Source organism: Alligator mississippiensis, chromosome 2, assembly GCF_030867095.1.
Source record: "Alligator mississippiensis isolate rAllMis1 chromosome 2, rAllMis1, whole genome shotgun sequence".
NCBI classification, from domain to species: Eukaryota; Metazoa; Chordata; order Crocodylia; family Alligatoridae; genus Alligator; species Alligator mississippiensis.
The window spans coordinates 260778609-260801022 of record NC_081825.1 but is presented as its reverse complement, the minus strand read 5'-3'; the positions used below and the strand labels follow the sequence as shown (position 1 = coordinate 260801022).

Sequence of the window (22414 nt, the reverse complement as noted above, 5' to 3'; positions counted from 1 at the left end):
TATGCCTGCAGCTGCTTGGAGGTAGAAAAGGAATGAGTGCACATACCCTGAAATGGTGTAGGCCTTCCTTTTGAGACCCAGGCAGAGGCTGAGCCATACAGTCTGTATCTCCAGACTCCATTACTACAACTCAGACCTAGGAGTGAAGTTACATACCCTAAAAAGGATTTGATGGGTGTAAAACACAACACCCAATCCTTTTAGCATTGTGTGTTATTGTAGGCACTCCATTGTAATGCTCTCCCCTCTTCACTTGTTCTGTTTTTCCATAAAAAGTTAGGAGGTTTTTGACCCAACAATTATTTTCCTCCATAAGTTGACAGCACCTTTCTCTGCAGCTATGAACTCCCATGACACTAGATCAGTGTAACTGTCAACCAACAGGGAGAGACTTGTGAGTTCAGAAGACAGAACTTCCACTAGAGCAAACAACAAATTGCTGTGCCACAAGAGATAAGCATCTGAGTACTTAACCTCTATAGAACCAAATAGAAAATCTCTATTGGATGCAACTCTTCCTCATTTTTTTTCAGGCAGAATGTGCTCATATACAGAGAGGAAGCTAGTTTGATTGAGACTCTAGGATTTGAATCAGCTGCAGGATTTAGCATCCACCTAGCTTGGGGCTGGAATGGAGGCATGTGCTATAGGTAGTGTTTAGGATTCAGCTAAGACCGATTTTATTTGGTTGAGTGTAGGGGAATCTGGTTTGGGTGGGTCATAGACATCAGCTTGAGTTTTCATTTTGTTGGGATTATAGCAGCAAATGGAGTTGATCAGAAGTTGGTCCCAGGAGGATGTACAGCTGTGGAGAGAAATGCTTTTAGGGGAGTTAGCTCCCCATCAGTCCAGCTGGGGGGGGTCAGTGTGTGATTCCTCATTCATTGGAGAACTGTGTGAGTACAGTGCTTCCTACTTCAGTCCTTCATATCATTTGCATGTTGTTTTAAGTATTTCCTGTGTGAGCAGTAATAGTTTATAGCCTCAGTCTTTGTAGCTGATCAGAGCCTAGGTTTGTGCCCCTGTTTTAATCAGTGCTCATTTACCTTTGGCATCCTTCAGTGGAACAGAATGGTATGCCTTTCAGTTGTCATGGAAACAGTGAGACTAAATGCATATTACCATGGCAACCTGCCATGATCTTCAGCTCTATCTGTAGGTCTTATTTCCTAACCATGGGGGTGGGGTGGTGATAATGGATCTTCCACTGTTTAAAAAAAAAAAAAATGAACCCTCCTCTACGTCCAAAGTTGTTTCTGTGCCTGAGAAATGCAGTATGTAAGACAAGTTTGTTACTGCTACAACTGCCCATTGGCCCAGCTATACCCAGGGAATAATTTCACCTCTTTTCTCCTCTCTTCAAAATACAAAGACCTTCAAAATGATCAGATGGTGATGTTAGACTCTTCCTGGGCCTTTTCATTACCGCAATCCACTCCTAAGAAAAACCGGTGAATCTTAATGAACCTCTCACTGAGTGGCTCTACATGTGTGCTGGACTATACAGTAACTGCTGCTACTGCGTAGTCCTGGCACTGCATGGGTAGTTTCTGACACTACTGCGCAGTAGCTCATTGCTACTGTGCAGGAGCATCAGCATCGCAGTTCATGCCCGCTGACACTATATGGCTGTAGCGATGAGCTATGTCCCCCTATACCTCATTGTTACGGCAGTATAATGTCTCATGTAGATGCGCCCACTGTGTCCCATGGGTCAATATATCGGCTGCTTATGGACGTGGGGGGAAAAAAAACCTTAGCACTTTACTTCAAGCTTGATGTGTCCCCATACCAAGTGCAGCACATGCCCAGAAGGGGCATTGTGTTAGTTTGACCTGGCTCTCCCAATGTCTGTATAGATTGCACGCTTCAGTGCAGCTCTTTGGCACTTTTCTCTAATAGCCGATTGTATCAGCTTTAAGATAAAAATGCCAAAAAGCCCCACTGAAGTGTCTGGTCTATACAGACGCTGGGGAGCCAGGTCAAACGAATGTGCTTCCTCTTCTGGTAAAGCACTGTTTTTGGCTGTTGGGTTTTTTTCACATCTGTCAGCAGCTAAGATTCCTTTTATCCAAAGGCAGGGGGCTGAGGGTAAACTTTAGTCTGAAACCCTCCATGGACAATCCCATGCCTCCAGAGAAAGCAGGTATATCTGTATGCTTGACCTTTCCAATTATTCTCAATAGCCTGCTATGGTGCTATGCAAAGTAGGATCTTAAGGTCCATGATGGTCACATCCATCAGAGCTTTATAGGTCAAAAGCAGCACTGTGTTTCTGCATAAAACCATTTGGAGCAAGCCATTGTAAATCACAGAAAGCATGTAAAGTGCTTCCTACAGTGGAGTTTTTGAAGCCCTTATGCCAAAACTAAATGCAGATGTTGAGCGTTCTCAGCCATTGATAATATTTCTGCCTCTGATAACAGCAGAGTTGAACTGCTCTTCAGCTTATGGCCTTGGGACCTGCTGTGCCCTTTGCGGTTCCATCCAGTTGTTTCCCTAGCTTGTTACCTTCTTGATTCAAGCTTCAGCTAATTCTTTCTCCTGCAAGCCCTAATCTTAATGATTCAAGGGGGAAAAAAATTCTTGCCCTAGTGTGATGCAAGAGGGAAATGGATGACAGACATCCACGGACAATGGATGTTGCAGCCTTCCCTCCCCATCTCACCTAATGGATGTTGATGTGTTGAACAGGAGGGTGATGACAGCATTATTTTGGGCCCTGCAGGAATTACTGGTAGGTGCAGATGTGCAGTCACCCCATGCCACGCTTTAAATCCTGTCAGAGAAAAGAGGCTGGCACCATTCAGGTATAACTCTGTCCCCTACCAGGGTCTGTAAAGAATAAGATACCAGCAACACTTCCAGATGTCTGGTATCAAAGGTGGCTGAGAGACCTATCAAAATCACATTTGCATATTTAACATTACTCCTTAGGCCAAAACAGGCCCAAACCAGTGCATTCCTGACAGTACAGTACTGTTCAATTATGGTGCCTTTTTGAAAGGTCCTGTGTAGTGAGGAAACTGCCATGGTCTCTTAAGTTTTGCTGGTGCTCCTGGCTAAGTGTGTGGAGGCAGAGTAGCTCAGGTGGACTGTGCTGCCTTGCTGCATTTCAGGTCTTTGCTATGTGCATGAGCAAGCCTGATGCTGGCTTGTCTATACGAGGTGCTACTTCCAACTGTGTTAAACTAACTAGATGTAGAGAGAAGCACTTTTTGGATGTTCTCAAAGTGTGAAGAAGTAATTCTTCCAAAAGCTCTGGGGAGCAGTGGACTTATCTAAAACATGATGGACAACATTCCTGCCCAGTCCAGCAATAGCATCAGAGCAAGAGCAGCTTATGTTTCCTCTATTCAGGGCTTTCTGGGGGCTGTTCTATCCTCTGTCACAGACTAGATTATTGCTGAGGGCATAACTCGTACCCTTGCTCTCAATCCTTATGGACCATTTTCACAGGCATGCAGCATAGTCAGAACACAAGAAATGCCTGTATTCTTCCCTTTATGTCCTGTTCTGGAGAACACCTTGCCTCAAGGCTGACTGGGCATGGGGAGCAGCCAGTTATGAGGTATTGTGCCTTATCCTGATGTGCCATTAGCTTTTGAGCCAATGCAGTAACGAGTGAATGGCCCTGGTTGCTGACATGTCAGGAGGACTGCAACTTTTATACTGATCCAGTGTCTCAATGCACAACAATTCCACAAGTGCTTAGAAAAATAAGACCTAGGCTTCTTTCATTCCCTTTACACACATGTGCGTACACAGACACACTCTGAAAACCCCAGAACTGGCAGATTAGTGTTAAATATAGAAACTTTTCATTGAAAAGCAGGGAAGAGCTAATAGCACCTCAGAGAGAGAATTCTGCAGCTGCTTTTGGTGACAAAAAGAAATAAGTGAGAGACTCCATTGTTAGCAGAACTCTATCTGCTGACACCTGTGAGAGCTTAGTGGGGAGAAGAAACACAATGGGGTTGTGTAGCTGATGCTTCTTCCTGTTAACAAAACTTCCCAGATAATAGGCATAGCCCAGAAATAGGACTGAAAGCTGTTTTTTGATCTTCAAACTGAGCAAAAGCATTGCAATGAACAGACAATTCACAGGGCAGAGAAGCATTGTACAGGAGAAACTGGGTCTGCAAGTCAAAAGAAGATTTTCCCCTGTGGGGAATGTGGAGAAGGCACATGTGGGAAGGGGAAAGAGTGCACGGGGTGTTGCGGCCTGATGATAGTTGGCCGGACCTGAGAGAAGGTTCTAGAGATTTCTGGGTTAGATTGTGGAGAAGGTTTATTTAAACAACCGTGTTCAACAACAAAGGGATGGTTACAGATAACAATAAAACACAAAATGTGACTATAACGTACAATAACACCACAAGCATAAACATATATTAATGGCACTTATCAGTCAGAGCCGGTTGCCAAGCGTGTGCACTTTCTGTCCAGTTCGGCTTTGCTAGCCTCTCACAAGTTGGGCGTCCCCGAGTTTGTGAGCTGACTCTGGCCGGTGAGGCATGGTCCAGTGCAATCCTCATCACGACCTCAGTCTCTGACTGATCGAGTCAAAGGTGATGGTCCCAGTGTCGATCTTGAACATCACTGCTGTTTGGCCTCGCTGAGACTTTATACTGCTGGCTGAGCCACTCACAATCTTAGGTTTTGAATCATTCCCTTATTTGGAAGATACCATCCCTTATGGATACAAGCCTCAGAAAGCACGCATCATCACTCAGGAGAAAATCCATAGTCATTTACCTGCAAGACTGAGCTATGGAAATTCCCCAAACCCCACGGGGAATTCCCCCACAGAGGGGGTCCAGTGAGATGTAGCAGGGTGAAAGGAGGCCTGGCAGGACAGACTCCTGGAGATTTATGAGTGAGAGCTGTAGAACCAGGACCACAGAAGTGCAGGTGATCTGGCACAAATCAGAGGGGGGACTTCCAAGCTCTTAAGGCCAGGTCATCTGGAATGGTCTTACTGATGGGTGAGGAGACTGCAGGAGGGACAACATTCTCTTCCTTGAAGAAGGCTAGACAGAAAATATTCAGGACTCGAGTTAGCATTCAGGCATATAGACCCTCAAAAGTAAGAAAAAAGGTATAATGCCAGGGGTCCTGAGAAAGGGCTTAGCATAGACCTTCCTTCCTGCAAATTCACTCTTTATAGTAGTTAGAAGGTATCCTGCATGGAAAGATATAGATGTCAATGAAGGGACAGAGCATGTTCAGTTGTCACCATGATGGCTCTGGCTTTGCTCTCCTTGGAAAGCAAGTAAAAGGCTGAAGTGGGACTGTCACCAGAGCTAGTGGATTTCCATTGAGTTCCTTGGAGCCTGCACTCTCCTTGCCCCCTCCCCTCTTATTCTTCAGATATAGCTGATTAATACACACACATTTCTGTGTCGCACATGAATGGGTTTTGGAGTGTGTCAGTTGTGTGAGAAAAATTGATAGTGAGGGCTGCGGAGCATGGCAGCTGGAATCTCTCCTACTAGAGCTGCAGTTCTTAGTTATAGGAGATTTGCTAAATCCTGGATCAGCTAAGGCGTTTTCTATGCCTCTTTTCAATTCCCTTCTCGTTCTTTTCTGCTCAGGTTCTCAGAGCATGGCCATCACCATTGCATGACCCTGAGAAGAGCTTAAATAGCACTCACCTTATCTGCATGTGGATATAAAATGTGCACATGACAATATGACCCCCAACAAGAATATGAGACTATGACCCCCCAACACTCCTAACCTCTTCCCTCAAGAGGGCACACCTCACTTCAGCAGCTGATGGGGGCAACAGTTGGTTTCATGGCTTGTCCATTCACCTTGCCCATCTCTGCAAGTAGAGGCAGAGTGGTGGGTCACCCATTGCATTCATAGATTGTCAGCTTATCTTTCAACTAGTAATGAGCAAAAAATTTTCATTCTCTCCTGCTCAGACCAGTTTGTAGCAGAACAACCTGGCTGCTTCTGCTTTTGGGGAAAACAGGTTTCCAATGGGACTCCCATCTTTTTTCTTGATAGAGTGCTCTAAGTGCCAGGTCTCAGTTCCAAACAACCCAACACAAGGTAAGAATGACATTCCTATAGTCTTATTGTCTCTGAATGGATCTATCTTAGTGGGAAGGGTAAAGGAATAGAGGAATGTATTTACCTGAAAGACTATCACCTCCTTGAGGCACAGGGTCTTCAATTCTCCACTTCAAACCAGCTTACTCTGGTTGAAATTCCAGTGTGCTGCACACATTCCTTTCAGTATGCACCATACTCCTTCCCAATTCCAGAATCCCTATAGCAGGGGAATCAGTCTTTATAAATTGGGGCTCCCTCACAACCTTTGCTCAGATGATATAGGCCAGAATTCACAGACATGTCTAGGTGCCTTATTCACCCTTCATTTCAATGGCAAGTTGGGTGCCAAAAAGGAGTTAGGCCTGTAAGGACCCGTATAAATATGGCCCTTGGTCTCTCTGATGCCCATCTGCACAATGCAGTTATTAGCACTCCCTGGCCTCAGTGGTGTATGAGGCTAAATGCATTTAAGACTTTGAAATCTATGGGTAATGGGGCCATCTAAAGTAGAAAGATCTGGTCTGTAGGATCTCTTTGCTACTGGAAGTTTGATTCATCCTCCCCAGGCAGGAAAGCACACATGTACAGAGAACGCTGTGCTGTCATCAGACACTGGTTTCAATGCCTGGATTGGAGACGCTTGGCTTTTGGCCGAGGCTCCTCAGGGAGTTGGCAGCAAGAGAAGGAGAGTGGGCATCAGATTTCTAATTAACGGACAGTCCGTCTGCTGCCTTTGATTTCCACGTCTCTGGAGAGAGGCAGGATCAGTGGCCTATGAGAGCTCCTCATCTGTGTTTAGACCCCTCTTTAAAGCTTCTAAATATAAAATAATCTGGAGATGCTTTGATAAGTCTCAAAAGAAACTCAAACAGAAAAGTCTTTGAGCCGTTTATACAAGAAAACCCTCTGCAAAGTCTGGCAGCAGGTGATTCTCTGAAAGGTCTTTGTTCACAGGAGATGGCAACACTTTTGCTTCCTAGAGTCCCTGTCACAGACAAGAGAAGAAGGGCTTAGGATCATTTGTAGCCTATAGCTGGTACAAGGCTTCTCAACATGTGAATTTTCCATTCATGTCTTTATAATTCTTCATTTACCCCATGACAACAGCCAGAACCTCCCAGTCCTGCCATCTTGCTTCTTTCCTCATGCATGACTTGTTTCTACTGCCCCTCTTCCCCTCCCAATCAAGTATGCTTTCCGTGCATGTACGCAAAATCATAAATACCCTCTGGCAGAGGCCACCTGTGGGTACACAGAGTGTGAATGTGCCTTTTACCCTGAAATGTCAAACAGAAGAGAAATGGCTGTGGGTATGACCTCCAAAACCCTAGAAACAGGAGTGAGAACATGCCACTTGTAGGACATCTTTCAAAGTGATTGATGCTCCAGAATGCTCCCCTGATCCCTGCAGGGTGACAAAGTATTGCCAGGAAGATTCCTAAGTTTTGCAGGGAACACTTGGATCACCCAAAGAAGGCGGAAGGTGCCCAGGTGGCTGCATGGGGCTGGCTGCCTTAGCATCACCTGGGAGGACTCCATGGCAGCTTGAGCATGGCCGGATATGATCTGAGCAGTGCCCATGGTGCTCTGTGGTACAGCGGAGCATGTGTAATTGTGAGCAGTACCAGACTGACTCTATGGTAGGTACACTGCTTGCAGGCTAAAGCACAGACTACAGCCGGCTGAATCAAAGTGAGAGACTCTCTCCCTTCTCCCCACCCCAGAGAGTTTCCATAGCAATGAGAAGGTGTTAGTGACAGAATCAGGCAGAAGATCAGGTGGATGTAAAGGTTTTTTCTACTACCTATTCAAGATGATCTACACAGATTAGCTTGTCTCCCACTTTTTTCTTGCAAGGTGCCTCCATGAGCTAGACTGGTGTAACTCATTTTGCTGGCTTCCATTGTATTTCTAGACAGACTTAGGCCGATGGGGCCAGATTGTGGTTTTAACTCTGCCTGCCTTACTCAGCTCCTGGATAATCATGGCAGCTTTAAGCCACCATCTCTAAGCCCCTGGGCTGGAAAGGCAGAGTACATTTATGCTTCTGGTGCTCTCAGCTGCTAAAACGATCCCTTGGTACCACTGGTGTTGAGTGGGTACAATGTAGAGCAGCCCCCAGGCTGTTGTAATTTACACCAAGAGCATCAGGGACGGGACAGATAAACCTGTTAACTCATTGGGAGACTTATTTGAAAAGCTCTCTAAGACTTAGACAAATAAGGTTTCAGCAAATTTAATTTAACACTCCATCAACCCCCCACCAAGTATGTTCCCAAGGCTCTCCACAGAGGAGGTATTCTATGTTATACTTGACTTCTTTCTCCTGTCTACCCAGTCTCTGTGTCCATCCCCACTCTTTATATTGCATTTTTTGTCTGTGAATTCATAAATTGAGGTTTGGCCTTGGTGGGAGGCATATTTAGATTTCAAAGAGGACTTTTATCTCATGATGGGGGAGGGAGGAAGGGAGAGAGACGTTGGGAGATATTAGACAAGACTGCAATGTAAGAGAACAAGGTGAAATGCTCTGCAAAGGTTTGGGTATCAAGGCCATCTAGCACAACCACAGCTATGAGGGGCTTCAGGGTGAGGTGAGGGGGCTGCAAATGATATGGATGTGAACACAGCTGTGCGGATGCTGGATTCTTCAGTTGGGTGGCCAAACCCAAAACATTAAAAAAATCCATTTGATTTGTCCCAAAGCAGAAAATGTTCAGGTTCTGTAAACTAAAACAAAAATAAACACCTCCCCCCTTAAAAATATTCATTTCAGTAACCTCAAAGCAACCATTTCATTTTGGGTTATTTATTATTTTGTTTGTTTGAATTTAGGTCATTTTCAAAATGAAAAAAAGTTTCAAAATGGAAAAATCAAAGCCATTTGTTTTGAAAATATCCACTGGTAAATGAAACATTTTGAAATATTCAACCATGTTTGTCCCCATTCTTCAAATAAAAGTAGTAACTGATCTGAATGAGCAAATAGTTTAAGTCCTTTCAAAATGGATTTTTCAGTGATTTTTCTTTATGCTAAGGAAAAAAAATTGCCTGGCTCTAAATGTAATGCAAAAGAATATGAAGCAAGAACACGCTGAAATGTGTTCGTTTTAGGGGCTTGATACCCGAGTTCCACAGAGCATCATTTTGCTTCCATCCCCACAGCCCTTAAGTCCCTGGGGATGGTAGATGGAAAGGAAATCTGGTTGACCTCCAACCCTTGACTACATTCAAATCTTTAACTTGAATACATTTTCGATACTGCCAACTCTAGGGGGAGGGGCTGCACACCTAAGCTTCAACATCATGTTGGGTAGGAGAGAAATGGTCTGCGTATGTCACCTATCACTTCAACAGATTCAAGAGGCTACCTGCCTCCTGAGGTAGTGACTCTGAAGAGCTGGCAGTAAAGCTATTATTTTAAAAGGTCCAAAAGATGTGGACCAGCAAAAGGCCCCTCAGTTCATCAGACCATTAGGAGCTTCAAAGCTTCCTGAGACCTCAGGGGACTTCCCTTCCACAGACCACAAATCCACCCTCATCTCCTCAGTATAAAATGCAGGAGGTTTGGAAAAAAAGGGAGTGCCAAGCTGTGCAGGTGCATGCTTGGCCAGGAGCCACGGGGCTTCTGATCATCTGAGCCCAAACAGATCCTAGACATTTCTGACTCTGTGTTTCTGCCAGGTTTTCCTCAGCCAGAGGAAGCAGCAGGGAGCCAGTAGCGTGTTGTAGCTGCCCTTATCAATGGACAGGTCATTTGAAGTTTTCCAGAATCACCTAGTGAGAAGAGAACAAATCATGTAGTGCCTGGAGTGCACCTGTTCCCAGGGAGCTGCTCACAGGTCTAGGAGGGCCTCACTGCTCATCCTAATGGAGAGGTGGCTGCTTCATGGCACATCTTCAGCCTTTGCATGTGTCCAGCCAGGAAGAAATGCTGATTTGGGTCCAACTATGGGCTTGCCCGGCCTGGTAGTGCAGTGGGGGCCAACTTTTTTGGCAGGTACATGAAAAGGTAAGTCTCACACCCTCCCTAAGTGCCTTTCCAACCCCCTTCCCCTACCCAATCAGTTGCTCTGCTTTCTGCTCCCTGCTCTGTCTGCTGCTACATTCCTAATCTGCCACACACCACACAGAGGCTGCCCTTGCCACTTGCAGCATATGTGCAGTGGACTGGCCACTCCTGCTGCAGTGACTCCTTATTTGTCTCAGCTGTGTTCCCTCATCAGAGGCACAAATTGGTAACTACAGGCTGCTGCTATCCTTTGTGTCCTGAGAACCCCCATCTCCAAAGTAAGGCGCTTGATTAATTTTTCTTCTAGCCTAAGCAGAGTATTGTGAGAGGCAGAAAGATATCCCAGCCTCCTGAACAACTCAGAGGGTGGAAGATTGCTGCTACACTAGAGTATGTTGCAATAGGACAGTCTCCTCTCTTCATTCAAAGGTTAATATGTTGGGAACCCAGGATCTGCAGCCCATCTCTCTCTGGCTCCAATGCCATTGTTGGTGGAGTAGTGCAGAGATCCTTTTGCTCCAAAAAAGCCAGGGGCAGCAGCAGGAATGGTGTCTTCATAACAGTTTGAATGGGAAACTGGAACAAGGAATCATCCACAGAGATGAGACTAGGGATTCTTATCTCATTATCTGGATTAGCTTTTGTAACCCCTTTGTTCCTATGGGTTTAATGTTTGCTTGTCCCTCTTAGTACTACTCCCCTCTCCCCTTATGGGTGTACTTAGTACTACTCCCCACTGCTGCCTGGCTAAGCCCCAGTGCTGTGGGGTGGGGTGGGAGGGGGAGCTTTGCCAGCTGCAGGGGCATGTGGAGGGTTCAGGACCTATCTGGATCCCTGCATAACCAATACAGCTGTCCCGACAGCTGGGATTGCTGCATCCCAGTCACATGGAGTTTGGGTCAGAACCTGATCTCCATGTGGCCAGGAGAGCTGTCCTTGCTCAGCCAGGATGCTGTCTGGCAGCCATGTGGGGATTGGAGACTCCAGATCCTCACGTAGCTGGCAGGCAGCATCCTGGCAGAGCAAGGATGGCTCTCTGGGCCATGTGGGGATCAGAACTGGCCCCCTGGCTGCTGCAGGGGGGCAGAGGAGGGCAGGAGCAGTCCTGGACTAAGCTGTTCCTATCCAACGCAATTTGCTTCTGATGGGAGTGCACATGTAGATGTGCACCCCAAAACACTTCAGAGAGCCTGAATTTTCTGCGAAGAAAATTCAGGCGCATTAACTGCGTGTGTAGATGTGCCCTATCTTTCTCTCCGTCCCTCCTGCTTTTCTTTTGTATTTTAATTGCTCTCTCCTTAGTATCTTTTTTTGCACATCCTTTCACAGCATCTAATGGAGTGAGCTTTAGCTCAAGAAAGCTTGTGCTCTCTCTCTCTCTATATTTTATTTAGTTAGTTTATAAAGGTGCATATATACCCTGGCTTCTGACTGATTTCAAAATAACATGGCTAACTATCTCTATCTACCTCTGTCTCCTTCAAAGAAATAGCCGGAATTCTTTCTTTGCACACAAAGGCACGACTAGCAGAAGGGCTGCCAGTAGCTGTCAATGGACATGGGGGAACCAGGTCTGATGGTTTTCTTGGTAATCACAAGGGCTAGAAACTCACTTTCATTTAAAAAAAAAGATGTAATAAGTTGATTCAAAGAACTATGAGTCTGCACCTTCATCTTTCAATCCCTGCAGCTGAAACAGGCTGGGGTGGCCCCCCTCACAGCCAGCCAGAAGAACTTGCAGTGGGTAATGCAGGGAACTTCCCCCTTTGGGCCTCTCAGGCTTCCCAAGCACTAAGGGAAATTCAGTCCCAGACTCAAGTCCTGTTCTCTGTCCCTGAGCTGGGATCTTGGCTCTCCTCTTCTTCACAACTTCCCCTGTTGCCTTTTGGTGTTTCTGGGGAGCTGGGAGTGTTTGCATGGGAACCTGATCCCTGCTTTTCAAAGACAACACCACACATCACCCTCAACAAATAGTGGGTTGGCAGAAGAAGCCTACAATATTAGTGCATAATGTAAGTGGAAGTAAGATGGAAAGGATCAAAGCTTCCAATGCCACCTGTGCATAGGGTGACCATTCATCCCAGTTTGGCCGGGTAGTCCTGGATTTTGTGGGCCGTCCCAGCATCCTTGCCAGTTGGTGAAACAGAAGTCTCAAATTGGTGCCACCCCTTGTGCATGTGCCTGGCTCGGCTCCTCCTGAGCAGCGGCTGGAGGTCGGAGGCAGCCTGGGCTGGGTGCTGCTCCTCCTGCATGGGGCAGGGGGCGGGCAGTGTCCCAGATTTCCTTAAAAATAATATAGTCATACAACCTCTACAGAAAAGGGAAGCAGTGCAAGGACTGCATGGCTTTCCCAGGCAGTGGTTATGGCAGGATTGCTATTCTAATGGAAACGTCTTGTGCAGTTTTCAGTGCCTCCCAAGAAGCTTGTCCCAGGGGTTCTGCCACAGTTAATGTCCAAGCTGGTTTGTGCTTCTCCACATTATCAACAGAGACCAGTCTATTGGGGTCAGCTGAGGCTTGTCTGGGCAGGAGGGGGAGTGTCTCTATCCCAGTATTTGTTGGAAGAAAGGATTGACTTAGGCTTTGTTTCTGAGGATGGATGGAGCCAGCACACTCCACAGCCTGCAGGCCTCTGCTGTGAGATATAAGCATGATGGAAGGCAGAGGGTAGCAGGCCCATTGCAGCCTTGCTAACCTGCTTCTGTTACGTTCCTCAGGCACATGGAGGCAGCTCCCTTTGGAGGCTTTGGCAGTGATTACAGGGATTGAGTCTCAGCAGGCCCAGCAGAGGAAGAAGAAAATGTTCTTTGTCTTAATCGCCGCCTCCATCCTGCCTGCATGGCCCGGAGAAGCTGATATTTAACCAAAGTCAAAACATCTAAGCAGCTCAGCCCAGGGTGCTTACACTGGAGCTGCTCACAGAGCTGCCATTTCCATTCAGGTCTGTTCTCTCTCTCTGGGACGGACTCTGCTATGGGGTTGCCCTTGCTCACATGGCCAGAAGGAGCCATCTGGGGCGGCTTCTCTCCTCCTAGTGTTCAGGGAAGGTGGGAGGGGAAAGGTCACTAGAGGCTCAGGAGTTCCTTTCCTGGGACGGGAAGTTGGTGCATTCCAAAAGCTAAGTAATTTGGTCCCCAGAAGGATCTGTCTTAAGGCAGCAATGATCACCCTAGGAGAGAGGGGATGACTCCTTGAGAGACAGAAATAGGCCCCGTTGACAAAATCCCTTTTTCCTCTCTTTTAATTGTCGCCAGCATACATGTCTGAAAGACACTTTCCAGGCAAATTGGTGTCCCACAGGCAAAAGGAAAATGGAGTCATTAAAGCAGAAATATGCCAGTTGGAGTGAAATGCCTCATCATCCAGTCTGTTGCCAAATAAGCTTAAACTTCTACGTGGGAGGGTAGTCTGGGATGAGCTGGAATCGATTTCCATCTGCCTCTGTCTTCATTTGCCATTTGCATGGGCATCTCTGAGCCACTGCCTATGTGGCTTGTAGCCAGGCTGCCTTGGACTGATCTTCTCAGGTTTTGTAAGATAAGTAGGTTTGGATAGAGGCTCTCCAATGAGAATCCAGTTTGCTGGAGGAAGTAATACTGATAGTGGTGAGACTCCTCCCTGTGGGGCAGTATTCGATCAATACCACAGACTGGTACAAGACTTTTCTGTTGGAGATTAAATAATCCATGTCTCTGAGCAACTGTGGCTGTTAAAGTTCTCATGGAACTTTGGGTGTGCTTCTAGGTACGAGGAGGAGTATAAATGGGGACTGAATAGTCCCTTTAATGGCAAGTGAAAGGTGGAATAATGAAAACAGTCTCTAGCTCCTGAGGTTGAGACATCAGTGAATTATTCCCCTTTAGGAGAGATGAGTGGGCACAGGGACAGGATACTGGTTTCTTGTCTAGTTTATTGACAACTGTATGTATTCTTCAATGGAGAGATTAGATGGCAAAAGGAAATTGCAGTTTATAGCTCCGATATATCATAACCCCTTTCAGAATCCGCTCCAGCACAGCAGCCCTATGTTCAGGATCCAGCCACACTGCTGCTCTGTCTGCAACTTCTCCATAGATGCTGCTTCCTGTTGCCTGGATTTCTGTCATTTAACTCCTTTGTGCCCCAAATTCATCAAAATCCCTTTGTTAAGGGCCTCTGCTGGGATGAAATCAGTCACAGCACTCAGACTCACCACTTGAGTCAGTGACAGTCTGTCTAGGGAATTTTTGTCTTGACAGTCATGTGTGGTTTGTGCCTGTGAGACAATAGGCTTACTAAATACAGTACCAAACAACAGTCATTGTCTCATTGTATTGATTAAGTGACTTAGCAGTTGGTCATTAAGCCTGTTAGCATACCAGGAGGCCTGCAGTGAATTTTACTCTGTGCAGGGGGTGGGGGAAGAGGGGCAAATGGGAAGGAGGGAAGGCTTCTTAACTGTGCTCTATTTCAAGAAATTCATTATTTTCATATCTTCATCACCTTTGCTCCCTGCAGTTTAGTGGAAGGATAAGATAGGGGAAGGGAGGGACAAGACCAGCAGAAGAGTCAGAATGTGCGTCTGAAATAGAAAAAGATAGAAAGCAACCAGCAGAGGTAAATCCAACTGAATTTGTAAATCCCTACAGGGACAGGAGGAATCTGCAGACAGGCTCCTCTGAAGTGGCTTGCTCTAGAGAACATATTACCAGTGCAACAAGCATGACACAAGGGCTGAAGAACCTAGGCTGTGCAGAAAGGTGAAGGGGGCTGAGCTAATGCTCCATGGAAAGCAAGGACTTGTCTACATTGCAAAATGTAAACCTGTTCTAACACCTGAGCTAGGTACAGATGTTCACAAAGCCTGAGGCAAAACTGATCTAAGTTACACCTTTTTTTGTAAGTTTCACAGTTTCATAGTTGTAGGGTCGGAAGGGACCTGAGCAGATCATCAAGTCCGACCCCCTGCCATGGCAGGAAAGAGTACTGGGGTCAAACAACCCCGGCTAGGTGTCTATGTAGCCTCCTTTTGAAGACCCCCAGGGTAGGAGCAAGCACCACTTCCCTTGGAAGTTGGTTCCAGATCCTAGCTGCCTTGACTGTGAAGTAGTGCCTCCTGATGTCTAGCCTGAATCTACTCTCAGTCAACTTATGGCCATTATTCCTTGTTACTCCCAGTAGTGCTCGGGGGAACAGGGACTCTCCCACTGCCTGCTGGTCTCCCTTGGCCAGTTTATAGATGGCCACCAGATCCCCTCTCAGCCTTCTCTTGTGGAGGCTGAACAGGTTCAGGTCTCATAGCCTCTCATCGTGGGGCCTGCCCTGCTGCCCCCTGATCATGCGAGTGGCCCTCCTCTGGACCCTCTAGATGCTGTCCACATCCCTCCTGAAGTGCGGCCCCCAGAACTGGATGCAGTACTCCAAATGTGGTCTGACCAGTGTCACATAGAGGGGGAGGATCACCTCCTTGGACCTGCTTGTGATGCATCTGTGGATGCATGACAAGGTGCGGTTAGCCTTCCTGACTGCGTCCCCACATTGGCGCCCCATGTTCATCTTGGAGTCTATAATGACTTCAAGATCCTTTTCTGCCTCTGTGCTGACGAGAAGGGAATTCCCCAGCTTGTAGGTATGTTGCTGGTTCTTTCTCCCTAGGTGCAGTACCCTGCACTTGTCAGTATTGAATCCCATCTTGTTCTCATCCGCCCACCCCTGTAACCTGTCCAGATCCAATTGCAGCCTGTCCCTCCCTTCCAACATGCCCACTTCTCCCCACATCTTAGTGTCATCCGGGAACTTGAACAAGGTGCTTTTCACCCCCTCATCCAAGTCGCTGATGAAGATGTTGAACAGTGCAGGCCCCACTGTCCACATCCCTCCGGGTCGAAAATGACCCGTCCACCACCACTCTCTGGGTGCGGCCCTCCAGCCAACTGGTGACCCATCTGACTGTGTAGGCATTGACACCACAATCTCCTAATTTTTTAATGAGAATGGGGTGAGAGACAGTGTTGAAGGCCTTCCTAAAGTCCACAAAGGTTACATCCACTGCGACACCTGCGTCCAAGGATCTTGTGACCTGGTCATAGAAGGCCACCAGGTTGGTCTGACAGGACCTGCCTCTATTGAACCCATGTTGGTTGCCCCTAAGCATACACTCCCCTGCTTGTTCCTCACAGATGTGCACCTGGATAATTTTCTCAAAGAGCTTCCCCAGGACCGAGGTAGGACTAACAGGCCTATAATTTCCTGGGTCCTCCTTCCTCCCTTTTTTGAAAATGTGGACCATAATGGCCCTTTTCCAGTCCTCTGGCACCTCGCCAGAGCACCACGAGTGCTCATAAAGCTGTGCCAGGGGTCCCACAATGACCTCTGCTAATTCCCTCAGGACTCTGGGGTGGAGATCGTCTAGTGGTGTAGTCTAGATCAGTAGTGAACAAAAACAAAACACATTCACCTGGGGACGGGGAGGGAGAGTGCAAACTTTAGACTGGGTTCTGCCATCTTTAAACCAGTTTATGTGTGCTGAACTTCGTTGTGTTACAGGTATAGACCAGTTTCCAATCATTTATGCTGGTAAAAAAGTCATGTCTGTACCCGGCCTGGGTGATAGCACTGATGAGTACTGCAGTGTGGACAAGACTCCTCAGTGTGCTGCTATCTTTGGCTCTTACATGTTTCAGGCTAGCCAGAAGAAGCATCGTAAGCCCGTGGAAACTTGGAAGGTGACCGAGGGCTGGTTTACAAAGAGTTAACCTTCTAACTCCCTTGTATCAGAAGGAGACTGAAATAACCAGCAAGGCTGAGGTAAAGTCAGCTGCTCCGCGCTAAACAGTACAAAGTCAGCTCTCTGGGCACCCCTTGGGCTGCAGTTTCCTAAGAGATAAAGCTCTGCCCCAGGCATTTTCTTTTTCTACTCCAACCTGGAGTCCTTTAAAACCTTAATCGAAAATACTCACCCTGACTCGACTCATTATGGGGCTAGGTTGAGAGCTACTGGGACTCCAGGCTGGGGAATGGTAAAGGAAGAAGGTTTGGAAATGGCATAAGAGTCACCTTACGGAGTGGAGCTGACAGCACTTTCCCCTGGCGGAGTCTGCTGAGGCTGTGGCAATTCCAGAACCCAAAGCAAAGCAGGGTGAAATTGGACAGAAGGGATGAAAGTGCTGCCTGCTTGTTTCTTGGTACTGCTGCCTTGCAAAGGCTTTCAGAATAAATGCTGGTGGTTCTGACATTTAGAATAGATTAAAAATCGTTGCAGGCTCTTCTGGAACATTTTAGAAGGTGAAGTTATTGATTTGAAAACTCAACTTCAGTTTTGTAACGGAGGCATAATTTCCTTTGTTTCCTCTCCCAGATGCCAGATCTGAGGCCCTGCTTTACAGCCAGGACAATCTGCCTACATTAGTCCTAGATGTAATTAAATGGTGTCAAAATGCTAAGGACATGGGGTATGAGGTGAGCACTTGAACTCTGCCTCCAAAACTGTAGAGAAACCAGAAAAAAAACTCACATTACCAGGAGCTATGAGTACGTGCCAAAGAGCTGGTGGCTGGATGCAGCAGTGCTGTCTATACACATTCAATAATCTTGAATCAGACACCAAAGTCATGAGATTTAAAAACAAATTGTTAGGGGCGGGCTCTTTATTTGACTTATGGTTTGAGAATTGCTGGAGTCCCCTCCCAGGCTTTTCTCCCCTGTCACAGAGGGGTAAAGCTACCAGAGATTTATTTTCTTTTGCCACATGGCAAAAGTCCCCGAGTAGCTGATGCATGGTAAAAGCCCAACCTCATTTACACTTAGGTAGCTTGTTTGCGTATCCATGTCCTTACCCCGTTTTGAATGAAAGCTGAGATTCACATGACTGAGAACACATGACTGTTATGAGTCGGTGAGTGTTGGCAAGACTGAACATGCATCTGAGCACTGTTTATGCTGTGCCATCAGGGACCGGCAGTTCTAGCCTTGGTGGCCAATCTGTTGTCCTTCTCCCACTTCTGCCTGCCTGTTCCATCTGGTAAGCTCTGTGTTCATGGAGCATCCTCACCTCCTTGCTTTTTACAGCCCTCCTGTAGCTTGCTGCCTTGGTGATGACCTCAACTCCAATCCCAGTGGAACATCCTAGTTTAGCTACATGTCCATGAAAGTACCTATCACTCTACTGAGGCTCTGGGTGCCAACAATAGTTAACAATAAAAATGACTGTTCTCAATCTCTGGTTTTGAGGGGCTGCAGTAGGATCCCTGCCTTCTGCTTTTTAGATGCTTCCCTATCTGTGCGTGCCTTTGCTCTGCACTTTAGCTGCAAAGCTGGATTGAATTCTGCGCCTTAGTGAACTGAGGTGGTTGAGGCTGTGCTCAGTCAGCAGCTGAGATTGTTGTGACCCCTCCTTTATACCCCTTGCTGCCTTTTGAGCAGGAACAAAATTGGTTCTGCCTGGTAAGGGAGTGTTTCCAGTCAGGACATAAGACTAGGGCTAGGGAAATCATTGCTTCTTTCTGTCTAGGTTAGGGTGGCCATCAGAGGACAGTCCAGTTGTCCTCTGTCCTCTGTTGATATGAAACTGGAGGCCTTTATGTCCTCTATTTTTTTTCTTGAAGAGAAAAATAGAGGACATAAAAGCATCGGGTTTCGTATCAATAGAGGACAGAGTAGCAGAAAACAGGAATGTCCTCTATATGATGGCCACTCTCTAGGTACATACATTGCACCCCTTGTGCTGAATCACAGAACAAGCATATGTTAAGGGCAGTGGCACTTAACCTTTTGGCCTCTTGGGCCAGATGAGGGGCACAGGGCTGGTTCATGGGCCACGTTGGACCCCATGCACTAGGATGAGGCCCCAGGACCCTGTGCTGCCTCCACCTGCCGGGATTGAGCTCCAGAGCCCTGCATCACATCCGACTGGTCCCAGAAGCCAGGAGCCCCATGGAACAAATGAAAAAGCTCTGTGGTTAGATCTAGCCCATGGGCCAGGGGTTGAGCAGCCCTGTATAAAAAGACTGAAAAACCTCTAGGGCTTTGGTTCAGAAAGACTGGCTTAGCCATATGGGACAAGGGAGCATCTTCTTTCACAACTGTGTATCTTGCCAAGCTAGGGAACAGCACCTTGCTGCATGCAGCATTATTAGAACTGAATTTGAACAGAGGGCACCCAAGAGCAACGTATGTCACTTTTCCTTGGCTACAGTGATTGTTTTGATTCTCATTCTGGGCCCATCTGGGAAGACTGCCTACACAACTTGAGCTACTCTACAATCTATTCAGCAGGGGCTGTATACAGCCCAGTAAGTCAAACCCAGGAAAACAAATATAGGGTTAGGAATGAGGAACTTAATTGTTATTTGTTAGCACTGATGAAGACCATTCTTCTCACCAGCCTGATTCTACAGGCATGTCCTGGAGCAGTGGAATGGACTACAGAGAGCATCTTAATGATAGCCAGCTGCAGGTTGGTTAAAGAGATTCCCATACAATGTAGCTATGCATCATCACAGATTTTTGTTACCAATTTGAGTGCTACATGCTCATCTTGAATGGGTAGTGGTGTGATGTGGCTATGCCCCAAAAGCCATGGTAGGGGTAGGAATGGGTTGCAAGGTTCCTGAGACCTGAATGGAGTTGGCCATTGACTGAGTCTAGGTGTGTCAAAGGCCACCACCCTGGAATGACAGGCTTGGGGGTTCAATAGCAGATGGAAAGAGTGCAAATTGGAATAGTGTGTGCATTGGTGCCCCACACTGAGCCACCTCCTTTTTAAGCATATTAAGGTATTTTTAAGGGTATTACAAAATGTCCATGCATGAATCCCAAGAGTGACATCAGTGCTAGGCAGGGTTCAGCTCACTCAAGAGAGAACAGGGCAGGAGAGGGGAGGGGAGAACAGGAAAGCATTTTCTCCTTCCTCAGGACCTAGTATTCCACCTTGTGAGCCCCCCTAAAGTTCCTTCCTCATCACAGCCCATCCAGAAGGAGGCAAATGCCATTCCCATGGCAAGAGGGAGTGCCTGGAACAGGATATTGAAGCAAGTTCTGCAGCTGCACTTAGCCCACCAACCTTCTCCACATAGCAGAAGTGAAATGTAATTGCCTCTGCTGCTAGCTATAGAGAGCTCTATCTCTCTGCCTCTAATCAGGGCAGATATGAAATTTCTTATCTGTTAAGTAAAATGGTGCCGCGCTTCAATCCATCCAATTATTTTTTCCAATAAGTGTAAGTGAAGGGGGAGAATTGACGGAGCAGGGTGAAGTGAACTTATTAGAGTCAGCAGCCAGCTGGCGGTACAGGAAAGGTTTGTACCTGGCCAGGCAGATGCACACACAGCCTATCAGGCAGATAGCTCACTCTGAGCACTTCATTCCTCTGTCCCAGCCCAAGAATAGAGCTCTCCTGCATGAGTCACTCCAGAGCCCTCAGGTTAGCACTGAGAAGGGGACCATGGGTGAAGGACTGACATGGTCAGTGGGGACCTTGAAAAGACTCCCATATGGATCAAAGCAGTCATCATCATGCCCCATACACCAGCCCCTCCAAAAAAATAGTGACTTGAGAGTGTCTCTATTTGGCATTACAGTGCCCTCACCATCCACAGCTCACTTTGGGGGCCAGTAAAATCTATGGCTGCACACTCCCCAATTTATGGGCCAGGACTGTTTTATGCACAGAGCTCTGTGCAATAAATAAGGAACTTCATTTGGACGGCAACAACTTGAATCGTTATTACAAGAGCCATGTACTCGGTGCTGCTGATTGCAGCCATGCGGTGCAGTGAACAGCTACAGACAGCTACAAGTCATACTCCAGGGGTAGCCAGACCACAAGGAACAAGTGCCCTAGGAAATCATCCCCACTACAGCTTATGTTCCTGCAGGTACAGGGACAGGACTCTATCCCTGTTCAACTCATTGAAAAGACAAAGGTTGGTGGGCATGAGAATGTCACTACTGCCACAGGCCAGTTATCTCTTTCCAGAGCTGCCAGCATAATCTGTTACCATGGTAGGTGGCAAGCTACTGGCATACAGCAGCAGCTGTGCTCATGGAGGGGGTGAAAAGGCTGAGGTTAAAATGAAGCTGAAATAAAAGTCAGTCAGACTATTCTTCAGAGCAAGCTCTCTGCCACAATCAGAATGGCTGTGCTCATGCCCAGAGCCTGGGGCCACCTACTATGAAGGGCTCAACAGACTCCCTTGGAAAAATCCAGCATGACAGGAGATGGCAAAAGCAGAAAGGAGTAATGCAGCTCCCCCTTCCCACCCCAAACACACACACACTTCATGATGAGAACACATCCCAGTTCAACAAAGTTCCTGATGGCATTTGAATGCCTGGGTCATGCCAGTAAAGAAGGGACCTTGAATCCAGCATGATTTTCCTTCTCCACTTCCCACATGTCAAGGGAGAGCATTCTCAAGGGGAACCAGTGAATCTAGGCTGTTAGCAGACTATATGGGCTGAAGTGCTGCATTGGGCAACTTGATAACACAGTGATGTTGGCACAGAAAAAATGCCATAAGGAAAGTGGGGAGCCTCAGGCAGCAGCAGAGGAGGAAGAAAGATGGGACCTGGGAGAGGAAAGGAGTAGAGCATGGGGGGTGGGGGGCAGGCAGAAAAGAGAGAACAGGAGACAGGGAACAAGAGGGAAGAGCTTGAAGTGTGGGAGACAGCAAAGGGTGGGGAAGAGGAAACAGGAGGCACTGCTTTTCAGAGAGAGAAGGTAAAGGCAAAGGATGCTCACATCATGGTTAGGACATGATGTGGAACTGGGGAGAATGAGCTGGAAGGAAGAGCAGGGGACATACCAGAATGTCTGTTTTAGGTCAGTGACTGCAGTTCATTTCTGCTCCTTTGTTTTGTTGCCCTTCCCTGGTGGTGCCCTTCCCCAACATCTGCGGAAGAGATGGGGGGGGGGCATGACTGGTTCTTCTGAACCCCTAACCCACACTTTACCGATAGAGGTGGCTGCTCTGCCTTCTGCAGTTACTTAATTAGGGAAAGAGAGAGGAAGCAAATTTAGACTCACCAGAAATACCTTGCCCCATGCTGTGGTGACTGAGAGCCTAACAGCCCCTGCATATGAAGCTGGCCAGTGAAGAAATACTCCAGAGCTGAGAACCACACAAAGCCCTCAGACCAGCAGCTAGACAGGGGAGGGAGCTGCCAGTGTGGAGAGGGTCTCCCCTTCCTCTTTATATTAAAAATGTACTAGATCAGCTTGAGGAGAAGCCCCCAGAAGTTGATTTCACAGGCCACACATGAACTGCAAAGGGTGGCCTCTCAGGCCCAGGTCCATTCTGTCTTGGAAAGATGCCCAGATTTGCAGGTGAAAGAACCCCGCCCTGTAGCTTTCCAAGA

The 22414-nt window shown here is 47.1% G+C and overlaps 1 protein-coding gene across 2 annotated transcripts in view; it reads left to right on the top strand.

Moving 5' to 3' along the window:
• The first annotated feature begins 9134 nt into the window (after positions 1 to 9134).
• Positions 9135 to 22414, top strand: part of SYNDIG1L (synapse differentiation inducing 1 like) — a 78605-nt gene continuing 65325 nt past the window's right edge. The window contains exon 1 of one of the 2 annotated variants that reach the window (XM_019488700.2): positions 9135 to 10078. The gene's annotated coding sequence lies outside the window, so the exon portion shown is untranslated. The other variant, XM_019488699.2, reaches the window with a different exon arrangement.